General features: G+C 38.2%; 2 protein-coding genes across 2 annotated transcripts in view; both read right to left on the reverse strand.

Moving 5' to 3' along the window:
* Positions 1-20813, reverse strand: part of LOC136388562 (secretoglobin family 1D member 2-like) — a 395093-nt gene that overhangs the window by 298676 nt on the left and 75604 nt on the right. The gene's annotated exons all lie outside the window — the stretch shown is intronic.
* The window catches only part of LOC136388559 (mammaglobin-A-like), an 87076-nt gene that overhangs the window by 1375 nt on the left and 64888 nt on the right, over positions 1-20813 (reverse strand). The window lies entirely within an intron of this gene.

A 20813-nucleotide genomic window follows, 5' to 3' on the forward strand; every position in this document is an offset into this window, starting at 1 on the left:
GGATTGCTGGGTCATATGGTAGTTCTAGTCTTAATATTTTGTGGAAATATCATACTTTCTTCCATAATGGTTGTACAACCTTGCCTTTCCAGCATCAGTGATTGAGGTTCTCTTTTTCTCCACAGCCTCTCTAACACTTGTTATTATCTGTCTTGCCGATAATAGCCAATCTAACAGGTGAGAGGTTGTTTCTTATTGTAGTTTTGATTTGCATTTCACTAAGATCTAGTGAAGATGAGCAGTTTTTCATATACCAGCTGGCCATTTAAATGTCCTCTTGGGACAAGTGTCTGTTCAACGCCTCTCCCCATTATTAATTGGTTTATTTGCTTATACGTTGCTGACAAATGTAAGGCCTTTATATATTTTGAATATTAACCTTTTATCAGAACTATTGTTTGTAAATATCATCTTCCATTTGATTGGCTGCCTTTTTGTTTTATTGTTAGATCCTTTTGCTGTGTAGAAGCTTTTTAGTTTGATATAGTCACATTCAGTAATTGTTGCCTTTATTTTCCTTGCCTTTGGATTCCAATTCATAAATTGTTCTCTATAGCCAAGGCTCATAAGTTTAGTATCTATGTTTTCTTTTATGTAATTTATTGTTTCAGATCTTAAAGTTAAGTCTTTCTTATATTTTGAATTAATTTTTTTGCAAGGGGAGAAACTAGTCAAGTTTTATTCTTTTGCAGGTGGCTTTCTAATTTTCCCAGCACCATTTACTGAAGAGGCTTTCTTTTCTCCATTGTGTGCTTTTGGCTCTTTGGTAAAAGATTATTTGTCCATATATATGTGGTTTTATTTCTGGGCTCTGGATCCTGTTTCCTTGGTCTGCATGTCTGTTTTTCTTCCAATACCATGCTGTTTTGATAATCATGGCTCTTTAAAATAATTTGAAGTAGGCAGTGTCATACCTCTGTCTTTATTCCTTTTTCTCAGGATTGGTTTGCCTATTCATGTTGTTTTATGACTCCATACAAAACCTGGTGGTTTTTTGTTCTTTTTCTTTAAAAAATGACATTGGAATTTTGATAGGGATTGCATTAAGTTTGTTCCATACTGCTTTGGGTAATAAGGCCATTTTAACTGTTGATTCTTTCAATTGATGAACCTGCATCTCAGTAACCTGACCAAGGCACAGAGCTAGTGGGAGGCAGAGTCAAATAAGAAGGCCTGTGTCTAGGATCAGAGCTCTCAATACTACTGATCTCCTTAGTTTGACCTTGTAGACCTCCACTTCATAACTCAGATTAATGCCTGTGCCCTTGACCTGCACAACTGCCCTATGTAGCCTCCAGGTAAATTTCTGTGCACCGCCCACGTTGTTCTGCTCGAGGCCTTTGCTCCATGTGAAATCTTCTTCTCCACTGTCCCTGCCTGGGTGCCTTTAGGTTGAAACTCTTTACCTATTCCTAATGCCACACCAAAGACAGCCGATGCTGGTGTCAGATTGTGTCCTTCAATCTCTGGGGTCAACATCTCAAGACCACATGGCCCTTGTGTGTAGTATTCTTCTGGTGACCAGGACCTGAGTCCATAGCTTTTCCTACCTCTTCAGGTCCTAGAAAGCATGACCTGAGCTCTTCTGGTCTGTGTGTGACAATAGTGAAACAGTGGGTATCTAATTACCTATTGTATAACTGCTTTTTTGGAAAAGTTCAAGATTCTACAAAGAATTCTCTGATTATATAACATGTTTTATTAATGGGTCTATTTAGAAGGAGGAACTCATTTAAAATGGAAACTCCAGAAAGTCAAGGTTTAGCCCAACAGTAAACCCAGACATCAGACTGCCAATATGATGCCACCACCACTTTCTTTATGAACCTGGAGAGAGTTGGAACATTGCCATCCAGGGACAGAGACACCTCAGTCCTCTGTTCTCTGGAGATAAACATTAGCTTGATTTAATCGCACCCGGATTCATCTAATGACTTGGGACCAAGAACCGGATTTGGAAGCCGAGTCAGAATCAAGTGTCACCTACAATTAATTCGTTTTGGCTCATTCATCAAAACCTTGAACTTACACAACTTGATATTTCTATACAATGTGTGGTTAAATATTTAACAAACACACACATGTGATGGTTTATATGGTTCATCAGATTTCAACACCAAATCTCTATTCAGTTCCTAATTTTCCCTCCAGCTAGTGCCCATGTTTTCTTGCTAACCATTGTCCTCTAGAGTTTGAATCTGTGAATCTTAGGGGTGTTACAATGAGAATAGGAGAGATATAATAATACTTATTTCCAATATTAGAACTGTGATTCGCTACTGGGGCTGATTTTCTCCTTTTTTTGTACCAGTTGTTCTACAATAATTTGTCAAGTCCAGAGATATTTTGCTGTCCCCTGGTGCGCGTGGTGGCCATTGGCATCACATGTGTAAGACCAGTTTTGAAGCTAAATAACCTGCAGTGCTCAGAGCACCCACTCAGGAAAAAAAAACTCTTCAACTTCCATGGCACTAAAGTCACAGTTCAGACAAATCATAGAGCAATCTCTGACAGCATTCATCCTTGGAAGAAAAGATGAGGACACTCACATTGAGAACAATGAGGAGCCGCTATGTTGACTGATGGTGGCAATAGAGTGATCACATGTGACCTCTAATACATGGAGCTCATCACCAAGGTCAGGACTTTACCAGGCTTGTCCTCACTCTTAGAGGTCCCCACCCTCTGCTCTTTGTCACCCTCATTGACTTTGTCTTTCAGGATCCACTCAGTCCTCCCCTGTTCACAGTATAATCTAGAAGAATGCAAGCTCACATGGGCTTTGTGCTCTGTTGAATGTCTGTAGGTCTCTATTTTCTACAATAAAATCTCACCCTGTGATATAACATACTGTTCTTTACTTCCTTGTCTTATCTTTTGTCATTTAATATGATAATCAGGGAAGATAAGATGGCGCTGCAGTAGGCGGACGTACCAACATCCACCTCCCAGAACCAAAGTGGATTACAAAATAATTTTAAGAACTATCATCTGGAAAAATCAACTTTAGACTAAAGAGGACTCTTCAACCAAGGAACACTGAAGAAGCCACACTGAGACTGGTAGGAAAAGCTGAAACGTGGAGTGGGCTACCCAGCTCTCCGGAGCGAATGGTAGCTGGGAGAGACTCGCCTGGCGGGAAGTGAGTTTAGCAGAGAGGGGAAGGTCTTGAGTCCCAGGAACAAAGCCCCAGCCTGCAGGCCCAGAGCCTAGAAGAGGAGTAAGGAAAGTATTTAGCTGGAAACAAGTCAGTATACTGTTTTTGAAAAAGAGTCTGATTTCTCAGACCCAGGATTCTTCTTAAAGGGACCACGCAGAAAACCTCTTTCACAATCACTCACTCCGGGCTCCGGGGAATGGGGAGAGAGGAGAGGATCGGAGTAGCAGGAAGAGAGTGTAATCTAAGAGGCAAAAGGAGAAACATTTTGGGAGACAGCCATCCTAACCCCTGGGATGAGTCACTCCCCAAATCTGAAGTGAACATTTCCCCTGGAAACAGCAATACCAGCAAAGGGAAGCAGGACACCAGTCAAACAAGCTCTCCCGTGGCACTCAGAGCAGAGTTGCTTAGAAGGAGGGAGCTTTTGGGTCTACAGTAGTGAGTGTTAGGGTCTGAGCTGCAGCACCCGCATACCACATGGCTGAGGGCTCACCAGAGGTGTGGTTCTGTCGGCAGGGGCGGAAGCCTGCTGGCCGCCACTGGGCTAACATGTGAGCTCAGTCTTGCCCAGCTGAAGAGGAGTAGGCGTGCAAAAGTGGTCAAGCCGAGTTGCCGGCATCCTGTAATCCATCCTGCGGGAGTAGGACGGGAACCCCAGAAGGGGTGGAGACCAGCCCTTGAGCAAGGGAGCAGGAGCACAACTTTGCCCTGCCCATGGAACTGAGGCTTGTGGCCTGACTTGGAAGCCAGCTTCTCCCATGGGGGTGGAGCCAAAAGCCCAGAAGAGGCGGAGTTCCACTACTGAGCTGAGCGTGGACACGCATCCTGCCCAGCAGGTAGAGCCAAGGCTAGCAGGCATTCGATGAGTGGGCTACACCTGCAAGGGCAGAGCAAAAGCCCAGAAACAGGCAGAGACCCGCAGCTGAGCAAAGGTGCTCACCACTGCCCTCAGAGCCAAGCATAATGCCACCCATGGGGGCAGGGCAAAGGCCAAGGCCACCAAGGCTTGTGCACCTGAGCTCGTGATCACAGCCACTCCCAGGAATGAGAGGTGGAAACCACAACAACACCCCAGTGGGCAGGCACTGACAACACCCAAACCCAAAAGCCCTAGGCAGCAACAGAAGAGGGGGTGCCGGGCCTGCAGACAGACCATACCTAGGGAACAGAGGTCATACCCAGAGGACTCCAGTGGCCACAACCTTCCTTTACACAGAGAAAATTTGAAGGCAAAGAAATGCAACACAAATGAACGAAGAGAAATCCCCAGAAAAAGACCTAAATGAATCAGATATAACCAAATTACCAGATGCAGAGTTTAAAATAACAATTCTTAGGATGCTCAAAGATATTAGAACAACAATAGATGGTCATTACAAACACCTAAATAAAGAGATATCAAATATAAAAAAGGACATTGAAATAAGAAAAAAGAATAAGTCAGAAATGATAAATACAGTGTCTGAAATAAAGAACACAATGAAAGGAATTAAAAGCAGGATGGATTAAGTGGAGAATCAAATCAGCGAGTTAGAGGACACAATGAATAAAGACACAGAAGCAGAGCAGAAAAAAGAAAAGAGACTCAAAATGTCTGCTGAAACTCTAAGAGAACTCTCTGACAACATGAAAAGAAATAACATCCACTTCATAGGGGTACCTGAAGAAGAAGAAGAAAAAGAACAATGGATAGAGACTTTGTTCAAGCATATCATAGCGGAAAACTTCCCTCAATTAAGGCAGGAAAACATCTCACATGTTCAGGAAGCACAGAGAACTCCATTAAAAAGAAACCCAAAGAAATCAACACCAAGACACATCATAATTAAAATACCAAAGCTAAGTAATAAAGAGAAAATATTAAAAGCTGCTAGACAAAAAAAGACTATCACCTACAAAGAAGCCCCCATAAGGATGACTTCTGACTTCTCAACAGAAACACTTGAGGCCAGAAGGGAATGGCAAGAAATATTCAAAGTAATGCAGAACAAGATACTACAACCAAGACTACTTTATCCAGCAAGACTATCATTTAAAATTGAAGGAGAAATAAAAAGCTCTACAGACAAAAAAAACTCAAGGAATTCACTACAATCAAACCAAGGCTGCAAGTAATGCTAAGGGACCTGTTGTAAACAGATCAAAAAAGAAAAAGAATATAGCAAAAGAGGAATACAGTTTTAAAGAATAAAATGGCAATAAACAACTACATATCAATAATAACCTTAAACGTAAATGGATTAGATTGAAAGACATATGATAACTGCATAGATAAGAAAACAGGACACATACATATGCTGTCTACAAGAGACACACCTTAAATCAAAAGATGCATATACACTGAAGATAAAAGGATGGAAAAAATATTTCATGCAAATGGAAATGAAAAAAAAGCTGGGGTAGCAATACTCATATCAGACAAAATGGACTTTAAAACAAAGACTATAGTTAGAGATAAAGAAGGTCACTACATAATGATAAAGAAAGCAATCCAAAAGAAAGACATAACCATTATAAATATCTATGCACCTAATATAGGAGCACTTAAATATATAAAGCAGACTATGATGGATTTAAAGGGCGAGATCAACAGCAATACTATAATAGTAGGGGATTTAAATACAGCATTAACATCATTAGATAGATCCTCAAGGAAGAAAATTAACAAAGAAACAGCAGATTTAAAGGACATATTAGGTCAACTCAATTTAATAGATATCTTCAGAACCTTTCACCCTAAAACAGCAGAATATACATTCTTTTCAAGAGCTCATGGTACATTCTCTAGAATAGACCACATGTTAGGGCACAAAAGCAGTCTCAACAAATTTAAGAAGATTGAAATCATATCAAGCACTTTCTCTGATCAAAATGGCATTAAACTAGAAATCAACCACAACAGAAAAAGTGAAAAATATTCAAACACCTGGAAACTAAATAGAATGTTATTAAATAACGAATAGATAAATAATGAGATCAAAGAAGAAATTAAAAAATTTCTAGAAACAAATGATAATGAGCATATATCAACTCAAAATTTATGGGACACAGCAAAACCAGTCCTGAGAGGGAAGGTTATATAGCATTACAGGCATACCTCAAGAAGCTAGAAAAAGCTCAAATAAACAACTTGACCCTATATCTAAAAGAAATAGAAAAAGAATACCAAGTAAAGCCCAGAGCTAGTAGAAAAAAATAATAATAAAGATCAGAGCAGAAATAAATGACATAGAGGCTAAAGAAACAATACAGAGGATCAATGAAACCAGGAGCTGGTTCTTCGAAAAGGTAAACAAGATCGATGAACCTTTAACCAGACTTACCAAGAAAAAAAGAGAGAGGACTCAAATAAATAAAATTAGAAATGAGAGTGGAGACATAACAACTGACACAACAGAAATACAAAATATTGTAAGAAAATACTATGAAGAACTGTATGCCAAAAAACTACACAACCTAGATGAAATGGACAAATTCCCTGAAACATACAAACTTCCAAAAAGTCAATCTGGAAAAATCAGAAAACAACCTAAACAGAGCAATTACAACAAATGAGATTGAAACAGTTATAAAAAAACTCCCAAAACAGAAAAGTCCTGGGACTGATGGCTTCACAACTGAATTCTACCAAATATTCAAAGAAGAACTAATTCCTATCCTTCTCAAGCTATTTCAAAAAATTCAAGAGGAAGGAAGATTTCCAAGCTCCTTTTATGAGGCGAGCATAATTCTGATTCCAAAACCAGGCAAAGACAACACAAAAAAAGAAAATTATACGCCAATATCCCTGATGAATTTAGATGCAAAAATCCTCAACAAAATATTAGCAAACTGGATCCAGCAATATATGAAAAATATCATACACCATGATCAAGTGGGATTTATTCTTGGGAGGCAAGGCTGGTACAATATTTGCAAATCAAACAATGTGATTCATCACATAAACAAAAGGAAGGAGAAAAACCACATGATAATTTCAATAGATGCAGAAAAAGCATTTGATAAAATCCAGCACCCATTCATGATCAAAACTCTCAGCAAAGTGGGAATACAGGGAACATACCTCAACATGATAAAGGCCATCTATGACAAACCCACAGCCAATATCATACTCAATGGGCAAAAATTAAAAGTAATCCCCTTAAGATCAGGAAAAAGGTAGGGGTGCCCCCTTTCACCACTCTTATTCAACATAGTCCTGGAAATCCTAGCCACAGCAATCAGACAAGAAAAAGAAATAAAAGGCATCCAAATTGGAAAAGAAGAAGTAAAACTATCATTATTTGCAGATGATATGATATTGTATATAGAAAATCCTAAAGTCACAGTCAAAAAACTACTGGACCTGATAAATGAATTCAGCAAGGTGGCAGGATAAAAAATCAATACTCAGAAATCAGAGGCATTTTTATACACTAACAATGAACTGTCAGAAAGAGAAATTAAGGAATCAATCCCTTTACCATTGCAACCAAAAAAATAAAGTACGTAGGAATAAATTTAACCAGGAAGATTAAAGACTTGTACTTGGAAAATTATAAAACATTGATAAAAGAAATCAGGGAAGATACAAGTGGAGGCATATACCGTGCTCATGGTTAGGAAGAATAAACATCATTAAAATGTCTATATTACCCAAAGCAATTTATAAATTCAATGCAATACTTATTAAAATACCAATGACTTACTTAAAAGATATAGAACACATATTCCAAAAATTTATATGGAACCAAAAGAGAACACGAATAGCTTCAGCAATCTTGAAAAGGAAGAATAAAGAGGGAGGTATCACACTTCCTGATATCAAGTTATATTATAAGGCCATTGTACTCAAAACAGCCTGGTACTGGCATAAGAACAGGCATATAGATCAATGGAACAGAACTGAGAACCCAGAAATAAACCCACACCTGTATGGAGAACTGATATTTGACAAAGGAGGTAAGAGCATACATTGGAGTAAAGACAGCCTCTTCAACAAATAGTGTTGGGAAAATTGGACAGCTACCTGCAAAACAATGAAACTAGACCACCAACTTACACCATTCACAAAAATAAACTCAAAATGTATAAAAGACTTAAATGTAAGCCGTAAAACCATAAGCATCTTAGAAGAAAACATAGGTAGTAAGCTCTCTGACATCTGTCGCAGCAATATATTTGCCGATTAGTCTCCACAGGCAAGTGAAACAAAAGACAGGATAAACAAATGGGACTTTATCAAACTAAAAAGCTTCTGCACAGCTAAAGACAATAAGAACAGAATAAAAAGACAAACTACACAATAGGAGAATATATTTGACAATGCATCTGATAAGGGGTTAATAACCAAAATTTATAAAGAACTTGTAAAACTTAATACCAGGAAGCCAGACAATCCAATCCAAAAATGGGCAAAAGAAATGAAATAGACACTTCTCCAAAGAGAACATAGAAATGGCCAATAGGCATATGAAAAAATGCTCAACATCGCTAATCATTAGAGAGATGCAAATTAAAACAACAATGAGATCACCTCACACCAGTCAGAATGGCGCTCATCAATAAAACAACACAGAATAAGTGCTGGCAAGGATGTGGAGAAAAGGGAACCCTCCTGCACTGCTGGTGGGAATGCAGACTGGTGCAGCCACTGTGGAAAACAGTATGGAGATTCCTCAAAAAATTAAAAATCGAACTGCCTTTTTACCCAGCTATACCACTGTTAGGAATAAACCAAGAATACCATAGCACTGTTTGAAAAGAAGAAATGCACCCCCATGTTTATGGCAGCATTGTTCACAATAGCGAAGATCTGGAAACAGCCCAAATGTCCGTCAGAGGACGAGTGGATTAAAAAGCTTTGGTACATATATACTATGGAATACTACTCAGCCATAAGAAATGATGACATCGGATCTTTTACAACAACATGGATGGACCTTGATAACATTATACTGAGCGAAATAAGTAAATCAGAAAAAACTAAGAACTATATGATTCCATACATAGATGGAACATAAAAATGAGACTCAGAGACATGGACAACAGTGTTGGGGTTACAGGGTTGGGGAGAGGAGAGGGAGGGGTTGATGGAGAGGAGGGGCACAAAGAAAACCAGTTAGAAGGTGACGGAAGACAATTTTTTTTTTTTTTTTTTTTTTCTTTTTTTTTTTTTTTTTTTTTTTTTTTTTTTTTTTTTAATTTTTGTTTTTTTTTTTTTTATATAATTTTATTATTTTAATGGGGTGACATCAATAAATCAGGATACATATATTCAAAGATAACAAGTCCAGGTTATCTTGTCGTTCAATTATGTTGCATACCCACCACCCAAAGTCAGATTGTCCTCTGTCACCTTCTATCTTGTTTTCTTTGTGCCCCTCCCCACCCCCTATCCCTCTCCCATTCCCCCCTCCCCCCCCGTAACCACCACACTCTTATAAATGTCTCTTAGTTTCACTATTATGTCCCACCTACGTATGGAATAATACAGTTCCTGTTTTTTTCTGATTTACTTATTTCGCTTCGTATCATGTTATCAAGATCCCACCATTTTGCTGTAAATGTTCCGATGTCATCATTTCTTATGGCTGAGTAGTATTCCATAGTGTATATGTGCCACATCTTCTTTATCCAGTCATCTATTGATGGGCTTTTTGGTTGTTTCCATGTCCTGGCCACTGTGAACAATGCTGCAATAAACATGGGGCTGCATGTGTCTTTACGTATCAATGTTTCTGAGTTTTTGGGATATATACCCAGTAGAGGGATTGCTGGGTCATAAGGTAGTTCTATTTTCAGTTTTTTGAGGAACCACCATACTTTCTTCCATAATGGTTGTACTACTTTACATTCCCACCAACAGTGTATGAGGGTTCCTTTTTCTCCACAGCCTCTCCAACATTTGCTGTTACCTGACTTGCTAATAACAGCTAATCGAACAGGTGTGAGGTGGTATCTCATTGCCGTTTTGATTTGCATTTCTCTAATAGCTAAAGAAGATGAGCATCTTTTCATATATCTGTTGGCCATTTGTATTTCTTCCTGGGAGAAGTGTCTATTCATATCCTCTCCCCATTTTTTTATTGGATTGTTTGTTTGTTTGTTGTTGAGTTTTATGAGTTCTTTGTATATTTTGGATATTAGGCCCTTATCTGAGCTGTCGTTTGAAAAAATCATTTCCCATTTAGTTGGCTTTCTGTTTATTTTGTTATCAGTTTCTCTTGCTGAGCAAAAACTTCTTAGTCTGATGTAGTCCCATTCATTAATTTTTGCCTTCACTTCTCTTGCCATTGGAGTCAAATTCATAAAATGCTCTTTAAAACCCAGGTCCCTGAGTTGAGTACCTATGTCTTCTTCTATGTACTTAATTGTTTCAGGTCTTATGTTTAGATCTTTGATCCATTTTGAGTTAATTTTTGTACAGGGGGAGAGACTGTAGTCCAGTTTCATTCTTTTGCATGTGGCTTTCCAGTTTTCCCAGCACCATTTATTGAAGAGGCTTTCTTTTCTCCATTGTGTGTTGTTGGCCCCTTTATCAAAAATTATTTGACTATATATATGTGGTTTTATTTCTGGACTTTCTATTCTGTTCCATTGGTCTGAGTGTCTATTTTTCTGCCAATACCATGCTGTTTTGATTGTCGTGGCCCTATAATAGAGTTTGAAGTCAGGTATTGAAATGCCCCCAGCTTCATTCTTTTTCTTTAGGATTGCTTTGGCTATTCGGGGTTTTTTATAGTTCCATATAAATCTGATGATTTTTTGCTCTATTTCTTTAAAAAATGTCATTGGAAGTTTGATGGGAATTGCATTAAATTTGTATATTGCTTTGGGTAATATAGCCATCTTGATTATATTTATTCTTCCTAGCCAAGAACAAGGTATATTCTTCCATCTCATTATATCTTTTTCGATTTCCCTTAACAATGGTTTATAGTTTTCATTATATAAGTCCTTTACATTCTTTGTTATGTTTATTCCTAAGTATTTTATTTTTTTTGTTGCAATCGTGAAGGGGATTGTTCTTTTGAGTTCCTTCTCAGTTGTTTCATTGTTGGCATATAGAAAGGCTATTGACTTCTGTATGTTAATTTTGTATCCTGCGACCTTACTGTATTGGCTTATTGTTTCTAGTAGTCTTTTTGTGGATTCTTTGGGGTTTTCGATGTATAATATCATATCATCTGCAAAAAGTGATACCTTTACTTCTTCTTTTCCGATATGGATGCCTTTTATTTCTTTGTCTTGTCTGATTGCTCTGGCTAGAACCTCTAGTACCACATTAAATAAGAGTGGAGAGAGTGGACAACCCTGTCTTGTTCCTGATTTAAGGGGGAAAGCCTTCAGTTTAGTGCCATTTAATATGATGTTAGCTGATGGTTTATCATATATGGCCTTTATCATGTTGAGATATTTTCCTTCTATACCCATTTTGTTGAGAGTCTTAAACATAAAATTGTGTTGTATTTTATCAAAAGCCTTTTCTGCGTCTATTGATAAGATCATGTGGTTTTTGTTCTTTGTTTTGTTGATATGGTGTATTACATTAACCGTTTTACGTATGTTGAACCATCCTTGAGATTCTGGGATGAATCCCACTTGATCATGATGTATTATTTTTTTAATATGTTGTTGTATTCGATTTGCTAGTATTTTGTTTAGTATTTTAGCATCTGTATTCATTAGAGATATTGGTCTGTAGTTTTCTTTTTTTGTGCCATCCTTGCCTGGTTTTGGTATGAGGGTTATGTTGGCTTCGTAAAATGTGTTTGGAAGTATTGCTTCTTCTTCAATTTTTTGGAAGACTTTGAGTAGAATAGGAACCAAGTCTTCTTTGAATGTTTGATAAAATTCGCTGGTATAGCCGTCTGGGCCTGGACTTTTATTTTTGGGGAGGTTTTTAATGGTTTTTTCTATTTCTTCTCTACTGATAGGTCTGTTTAGGCTTTCTGCTTCTTCTTGACTCAGTCTAGGAAGGTTGTATTTTTCTAGGAATATATCCATTTCTTCTAGGTTGTTGAATTTAGTGGCATAAAGTTTTTCATAGTATTCTGCAATAATTCTTTGTATATCTACGGTGTCCGTGGTGATTTCTCCTCTTTCATTTTGGATTTTGTTTATATGAGTTCTTTCTCTTTTTTCCTTGGTAAGTCTTGCCAAGGGTTTGTCAATTTTGTTGATCTTTTCAAAGAACCAGCTCCTTGTTCTATTAATTTTTTCTATAGTTTTTCTGTTCTCTAATTCATTTATTTCTGCTCTGATTTTTATTATCTCCTTTCTTCGGCTGGTTTTGGGTTGTCTTTGTTCTTCTTTTTCTAGTTCCTTAAGGTGGGAAGTTAAGTGGTTCACTTGGGCTCTCTCTTGTTTGTTCATATATGCCTGAAGTGATATGAACTTCCCTCTTATCACTGCTTTTGCTGCATCCCATAGATTCTGATATGTCGTATTGTCATTTTCATTAGTCTGTATATATCTTTTGATCTCTGCACTTATTTCTTCTTTGACCCATTCATTTTTTAAAAGTATGTTGTTTAGTTTCCACATTTTTGTGGGATTTTTTTCCTCTTTTTTGCAGTTGAATTCTAGTTTCAAGGCTTTATGATCAGAAAATATGCTTGGTACAACTTCAATTTTTCTGAATTTGCTGATGTTGTTTTTGTGGCCCAACATATGGTCAATTCTTGAGAATGATCCATGTACACTGGAGAAAAATGTATACTCAGTCACTTTGGGATGAAATGTCCTGTAGATGTCTATCATATCCAGGTGCTCTAGTGTTTTGTTTAAGGCCACTATGTCTTTGTTGATTCTCTGTTTGGATGACCGATCTAGAGCCGTCAGCGGTGTATTGAGGTCTCCAAGTATGATTGTGTTTTTGTCAGTTTTTGTTTTAAGATCAATAAGTAGCTGTCTTATATATTTTGGTGCTCCTTGGTTTGGTGCATATATATTAAGAATTGTTATGTCTTCTTGATTCAGTGTCCCCTTAGCCATTATGAAATGGCCATTTTTGTCTCTGAGTACTTTTCCTGCCTTGTAGTCAGCATTATCCGATATGAGTATTGCTACACCTGCTTTTTTTTGGATGTTATTTGCTTGGATTATTGTTTTCCAGCCTTTCACTTTGAATTTGTTTTTATCCTTGTTACTTAGATGAGTTTCCTGTAGGCAGCATAGAGTTGGATTTTCTTTTTTAATCCATTCTGCTACTCTGTGCCTTTTTATTGGTGAGTTTAATCCGTTTACATTTAGTGTAATTATTGATACTTGTGGGTTCCCTATTGCCATTTTATATCTTGCTTTCTGTTAGTTTTGTGTCCTGTTTGATCCTTCTCTTTTGTTTTTCTATCTTTTGTTTTTATTTGGTTGTATTCCATACATCTTTCCACTGTTGCTATCTTTTTTATCTCATGTGCTTCTGTGGTGGTTTTTTCAATGGTGGTTACCTTTGAATAATGAAAAGGGTCCCTACCCTGTTCATTGTAGCGAACTATTTTGTGAGTACTTTTGCACTCCATCGTCCTTTGCTACTGTTAATCTCCATCTTCTCCCCCTCTTTCTTTTTGTTGTTGTCACAGTTTAAATTTGGTTTTATTGTGTTCTTCTTGGAGCTTTTACTTGTGGCTCTGTTTTTTTTTTGTTCTTTGTATCTGATTGGAGAACCCCCTTTAGTAATTCCTGGAGTGGGGGTTTTCTGATGATAAATTCCCTCATCTTTTCTGTATCTGTGAATGTTTTTATTTCTCCTTCATATTTGAAGGATAGCTTTGATGGGTATAGTATTCGTGGCTGAAAGTTCCTCTCTTTCAGGACTTTAAATATTGGGGTCCATTCTCTTCTAGCTTGTAGAGTTTCTGCTGAGAAATCTGATGATAATCTAATGGGCCTTCCTTTATATGTTGTATTCTTCTTTTCCCTGGCTGCCTTGAGAATTTTTTCTTTGCTGTTGGTTTGTGTCAATTTCATTATGATATGCCTTGGAGTAGGTTTGTTGGGGTTAAGAAAACTTGGAGTTCTGTTTGCTTCTTGAACTTGAGGCTTTAGTTCTTTCCACAGGCTTGGGAAGTTCTCATCTATTATTTGTTTGAGTATGTTCTCCATTCCATTTTCTCTCTCTTCTCCCTCTGATATACCTATTATTCTTATGTTATTCTTTTTGATGGAGTCAGATAATTCTTGTAGGGCTATCTCATTTTTTTTAATTTTTGAGTCTCTTTCTTTTTCTCTCTGTTGTGCCTCAAGTTGCTTGTCTTCTATTTCACTAATCCTCTCTTCTATCTGACCTGTTCTATTAGCTAAGCTTGTTACTTCGTTTTTCAGCTCGTGAATTGAGTTTTTCATCTCTGTTTGATTTGTTTTTATAGTTTCAATTTCCTTGGACATATATTCTTTGTGTTCATTGAGTTGTTTTCTGAGCTCCCTAAATTGCCTTTCTGTGTTTTCTTGTATATCTCGGAGGATTTTTAGGATTTCTATCTTGAATTCTCTGTCATTTAGCTCCAAGGTTTCCAATATATTAAATTTTTTCTCCATAGATTTTTCCTCATCTAGCTGTGTTACCTCTCTTTCTTTTGTATCCATGATATTCGATTTTCTCTTCCTTAATGGCATCTGAGGGTGGTTTTGTTGATAGTATTAATGAGATTTAATAAAGAATAAAAAGTTTAAAAAAAATAATAAAAAAAATCGAAAAAAGTTGTTTTTTTTTTTTTTAAAAAAATTAAGAATGAAATAAAGAAAAAAAAAATAAAATAAAAATTAAAAAAAAAAAAAAAAAAAAAAAAAAGGAAATTATTCCCCCCCTCCTTTTTTCCTCTCCTCTCCTCTCCCCTCTTTCTTGTTAAAATCTTGTGGTGGACTGTGAATTATAACAAACAATGCCTGTGATGGAGGGCCTGAATTGGGGAAAAGTAATAAAGGGGCAAACAAAACAAAACAAAACAAAAAAAAAAAAAAAAAAGAAAGAAAAAAGAAGAAAAAAAAAAAAAAAAAAAAAAGAGCGTATGGACCCACAAAAAGCAAATAAGGAAAAAATTTGGGTCAAGAATAAAATGATTTGCTTTTAGGTGTTGGTTGTCTAAGAGTTATGATGAGAGGATTAAGAGGAAAACGGAAAAATGGGGGGACAAATTAAAAAATTACTATTGTATTTAGTGGAACAAGAACTAGATAATATGGAGAGCCAGGGATGGGAACACTGCTAGTGAGTTAAAAAGGTGAAGTAAAAACCCCCCAGAATGCCACAGACATAAGTTTGAGTCCCAGATAAGATAATTTGTTTGTTATTGAGGTTTGAGTGAGAGGAGATGTAAAGGAGAAAGGAAGAAACTAATATAGAGGGAGAAAAGAAAGAGAGAGAGAGAGAGAAAAAAAAAGAGGGAACCACTAAAAGAAGAAAAAAGAAAGGGGAGAGAGAGAGAGAGTTAAGGGTTTTGGAGTGCAACCCTCATAGAGAGAAAGGAAGAGAAGAGAAAAGATAATGGGAGATGTAACACTTATGGGTAGTGTAGTTCAAGGAGAGGAGAGAGTAAGACCGGTAGAGAGTTAATCGGCCAAATTGGAGGAGGAAAAAAAAAGTATCAAGAATGAAGATAAGAGAAACAAACAAACAAATATAATAAAATGGGATAGGTTATAAAGTCTGTAGATTATTCTTGATTTTGAGAGGTTATCTTCTTGCTTTTTCTTTTCTCTCCCTCTTCCTGGTCGGTGACTCTGTACCCCGGGTTTTGCCCCTTTGCCACGCTCAGGTGGAGGTTTGCAGTTGATAAGTCTCTATGGCAATGTCATGTATTGTGCTTTAGTCTCGTTGGCAGTCTAGGCTATTAGCATTTATAGGCTCCGACAGTGAGAGAGTCCGTGTTCCTAGAGCCTTTCTCCTAGTCTTTCCTTCCTCAATTAGTAGCCTGATAATCCAGCTATGGGGTTGCTGCTGCCTCTGCCTGGATAGTAAGAGGCTCAAAGAGCTGGCAACTCCCCACTCTATTTCCACTCAGCACAGGGCTCTGGGTAAGGCTCAGTCAGTCAGAGCTGCTAGCATAATCAGGCGGGCTTTCCGGCCATTCAAAGACCTCTGGCTCTGCCACTCTGTCCGGTAACACAAGCGGGTGCCCACTTCCGGGGCGCTTGGAGGAAACTCTCACTCACTGGCTGCGCGCGCAGACCAGGATATCCGGCCAGCAGTCTCACGCTCTGAGTGAAACCCCCAACCGCAGGGCAAAGTTGCAGCGTTGGAATTGAGTCTCGCTCCGTCCCCGTGCGCGGCTTTTGCAAGGCGCTGGGGCGGCCCGAGATTCCGCTTTCGGCCCACACAAAGGCCCCTGACTCTGCTCCTCTATGCGATAACACGAGCGCGCACTTCCGGGGCACTCGGAGGAATCGCTCACTCCTTATCTGCGCGCGCAAACCAGGATATGAAACACCCTCCGGCACGGAAAATCTCCACCGTTGGAATTAGTTCTCACTCCCTCCCGTGCGTGGCTTTCCCAGGGCGCTGGGGCTGCCCAGAGACTCTGCCCTCGGCCCACAGAAAGGCCTCTGACCCTGCCTCTCCGTGAGGCAACACGGGCACTGACTCCCGGGGCCTAGGAAGAAATCTCTCGCCCACTAACTGCGCACCAGCCAGGAGACCGGGTAAAATGGCCGCGCCGCTTGTCTTTCTTTGTTTGGGTTTGGCGCGAGTGTTAGCTTGTATTGCCCGGGTTGCCACAGGATCAGATTTTCCTCGGCTTGGATCTCCGTGCCACAGCCTGGTTCTGCCGTTTGTGTCGTGGCCTGGATGTATTCACCCCCTTTGCCCGCCTCAGTTTCTATATTCACAGTTACCAGAGAAAGCCGCCCTGTTTAGGTTAGTGAGGAAGGCGGAGCATTTCTTACTCCCTATTTCCTTCGGGGTTTGGTTATATATTTAGCCAATTTTTCACTCAATCATACCTTTGGGTGTATTGCGAAGCATCTGGAAGCTCCAAGTATAGGTTTTTCTGTTTCTGGTTGAAGATCTTGTTGAGTTTTGGGGGAGATTTATCGGTATCGATTCCTACCCCGCCATTACTCTGACGTCATCTCCACGGAAGACAATTTTATCAATGTCACCCCATTAAAATTAATCAAAAAAAGGGATACAAACTTACAGTTATAAAATAAGTAAGTCATGGGGATGTAATATACAGCACAGGGAATATAGTCAATAACATTATAATAATTTGATATGGTGACAAATGGTTACTAGACTTACAGTAATCATTTCATAAGGTATATAAATCTTGAATCACTATGTTGTACACCTAAAACTAATATAATAGTGTATGTCAACTAAAATTAAAAATATATTTCTGGCAAAAAAAAATATGATAATCAATTCCCTAAGAAAATTCATTCATTCTGTCATCAAAATACATCAAGAATCTCATAAGATTGGTGCCACATAGATCCCTACATGGTCTTCAATGATGTGCCACAACTTAACTCATTTTTTGCCATATTTTGTCTGTGAATTTTAGTCCTGTCATTCCTTGTTGTTTCTGTCTGACAGTTCCCTATATTTTCAAATATTTTATTTTAAAATAATGTCAGAAAATTGTTCAAAAATGGAAAAGCAACTTCCAATGAGAAGCACTAGATGACCCCCCAATCTTTTTTTTTATTGATTTTAATTTATTGTGTTTACATAGATTCTAGTGTTGCCCCAAATGCATCCCCCCTCCCCTGTATTCCCGTCAACATCTCCCTTATCCCCCTTCCAATAGCACCCTCCCCCCTTCCCTTCAGCTTTATCCCATCCTATCATCCCCTTTCCCTCTGTCCTCTTTTCCTCTGGTCCCTTTCATCCCTTCTCTGTCTCAATTCCGTCTCTCAGTTCACATTGTTCATTGGATTTCTCAAATGAGTGAGGGCATATGATATTTTTCTTTTTCTGCCTGGCTTATTTCACTTAACAAAATAGTTTCCAGGTCCATCTATGTTGTCGCAAAAGGAAAGATTTCCTTCTTTTTCGGAGCCCCATGGTACTCCATTGTATAAATGTACCACAGCTTTATTAATCCACTCATCCACTGACAGACACTTGGGTTGTTTCCAGATCTTTGCTATTGTGAACAATGCTGCCATAAACATGGGGGTGCATTACTCCTTTTGAAACAGTGCTTTGATGTTCTTGGGGTATATTCCTAAAAGTGGGATAGCTGGGTCAAAAGGCACTTCCATTTCCAATTGTTTGAGGAATCTCCATACTGTTTTCCACAATGGCTGCACCAGTCTGCATTTCCACCAGCAGTGCAGGAGGGTTCCCTTTTCTCCACATCTTCACCAACACTTATGCTGTGATGTTTTGTTGATGAGAACCGAGAACCATTCTGACTGGTGTGAGGTGATTTGCATTTCTCTAGTGATTAGTGATGTTGAACATTTTTTCACCTGTCTATTGGCCATCTGTATGTCCTCTTTGGAGAAGTGTCTATTCATTTCTTTCACCCATATTTTGATTGAATTGTTATCTTCCTGGTGTTGAGTTTTACCAGTTCTTTATAAATTTGGTTATTAACCCCGTATTAGATGTATTGTCGAATATGTTCTCTCATTGTGCAGTTGTCTTTTTATTCTGTTCTTATTGTCTTTAGCTGTGCAAAAGCTTTTTAGTTTAATATAGTTCCATTTGTTTATCCTGTTTTTTATTTCCCTTGCCCGTGGAGATAAATTAGCAAATATATCACTGCGACAGATGTCAGAGAGCTTACTGTCTATGTTTTCTTCTAAGGTGTTTATGATTTCACGGCTTACATTTAAGTCATTTATCCATTTTGAGTTTATTTTTGTGAATGGTATAAATTGGTGGTCTAGTTTCACTTTTTTGCAGGTAGCTGTCCAATTTTCCCAACACCATTTCTTGAAGAGGCTTTTTACTCCAATATATGATCTTACCTCCTTTATCAAATATCAGTTCTCCATACAGGTGTGGGTTTATTTCTGGGTTCTCAGTTCTGTTCCATTGATCTATATGCCTGTTCTTATGCCAGTACTAAGCTGTTCTGAGTACAGTGGACTTGTAGTATAACTAGATATCAAGAAGTGTGATAACTCCCACTTTATTCTTCCTTTTCAAGATTGCTGAAGCTATTCATGTTCTTTCTTGGTTCCATATAAATTTTTGAAATAAGTGTTCTGTATCTTTGAAGTATGTCATTGGTATTTTAATTGGTATTGCATTGATTTCTAGATTGATTTGGGTAATATAGACATTTTAATGATGTTTATTCTTCCTAACCATGAGCACGGTATATTATTCCTCTTGTTTGTATCTTCCTCGATTGCTTTTATCAATGTTTTATAATTTTCGGAGTACATGTCTTTAATCTCCTTGGTAAAATTTTCTCCTAGGTATTTTATTTTTTGGGTTGCCATAGTGAAGAGAATTGTTTCCTTAATTTTTCTTTTTCTGACAGTTCATTGTTGGATGTATAAAAATAACTCTGATTTCTGAGTACTAATATTATATCCTGCCACCTTGCTGACTTCATTTATCAGGTCCAGTAGTTTTTTGACTGAGATTTTAAGGTTTTCTATATACAATACCATATCATCTGCAAACAATGATAGTTTTACTTCTTCTTTTCCCATTTGGATGCCTTTTATTTCTTCTCTTGTCTGATTGCTGTGGCTAGGACTTTGAGGACTGTGCTGAATAAGAGTGGTGAAAGGGGGCACCCCTGCCTTCTTCCTGATCTTAAGGGGATTGCTCTTAATTTTTGCCCATTGAGTATGATGTTGGCGCTGGGTTTGTCATATATAGCCTTTATCATGTTGAGGTATGATCCCTGTAATCCCATTTTGCTGAGAGTTATGATCATGAATGGGTGCTGGATTTTATTAAATACTTTTTCTGCATCTATTAAAATTATCATGTGGTTTTTTGCCTTCTTTTTGTTTATGTAATGAATCACATTGATAGATTTGTGAATATTGTACCAGCCTTCCTCCCCAGAATAAATCCCACTTGATCATGGTGTATAATTTTTTCCATATACTGCTGGATCCGGTTTGGTAATATTGGGTTGGGGAATAAGTTCGTAGCGTTTTTACCAAAGACTTATTTAAACAAAAAACAATAATTATATCAATAAGTTAATCAATTATATATTCGCCGTTGCTGTTTACAACCTCTTCCCACCTCTCGACTAATTTGTTGATGCTGTTCCGCCAAAAATCGCCTGGTCTGGTGTCAAAGAAGTTGTTGAGCCAGTTTTTAAGGACCTCTTTGTTATCGAAGGTAATGCCCTTCATATGGTTTGACAGGGAGTGGAAAAGATGGTAATCGGTCGGTGCAAGGTCCGGAGAATATGGCGGATGCTGAAGGACCTTCCATTCGAGCTCTTGGAGTGCAGCTTTGACAACTTGTGCAACATGGGGCCTGGCGTTGTCGTGAAGGAGCATGGTTTGACCATGTCGATTAGGTCTTTTCAGTCGAATAGCCTCATTCACGCGGTGTAGCTGGGCAATGTAGAGCTCCTTGTTGACCGTGGCATTCTTTTCGAGCATTTCCCAGTTCTTCATCGAATTCAGAAGGCCTTCCGCTGCGGCACGTGTCATCGACGTCAAAGTCGCCATTTTTGAACTTTGCAAACCATTTCCATGCTGTAGACTCGCCTATGACACCTTCTCCATACATGTCACAAAT

This window comes from Saccopteryx leptura, chromosome 1 (assembly GCF_036850995.1).
Source record: "Saccopteryx leptura isolate mSacLep1 chromosome 1, mSacLep1_pri_phased_curated, whole genome shotgun sequence".
Classification (NCBI taxonomy): domain Eukaryota; kingdom Metazoa; phylum Chordata; class Mammalia; order Chiroptera; family Emballonuridae; genus Saccopteryx; species Saccopteryx leptura.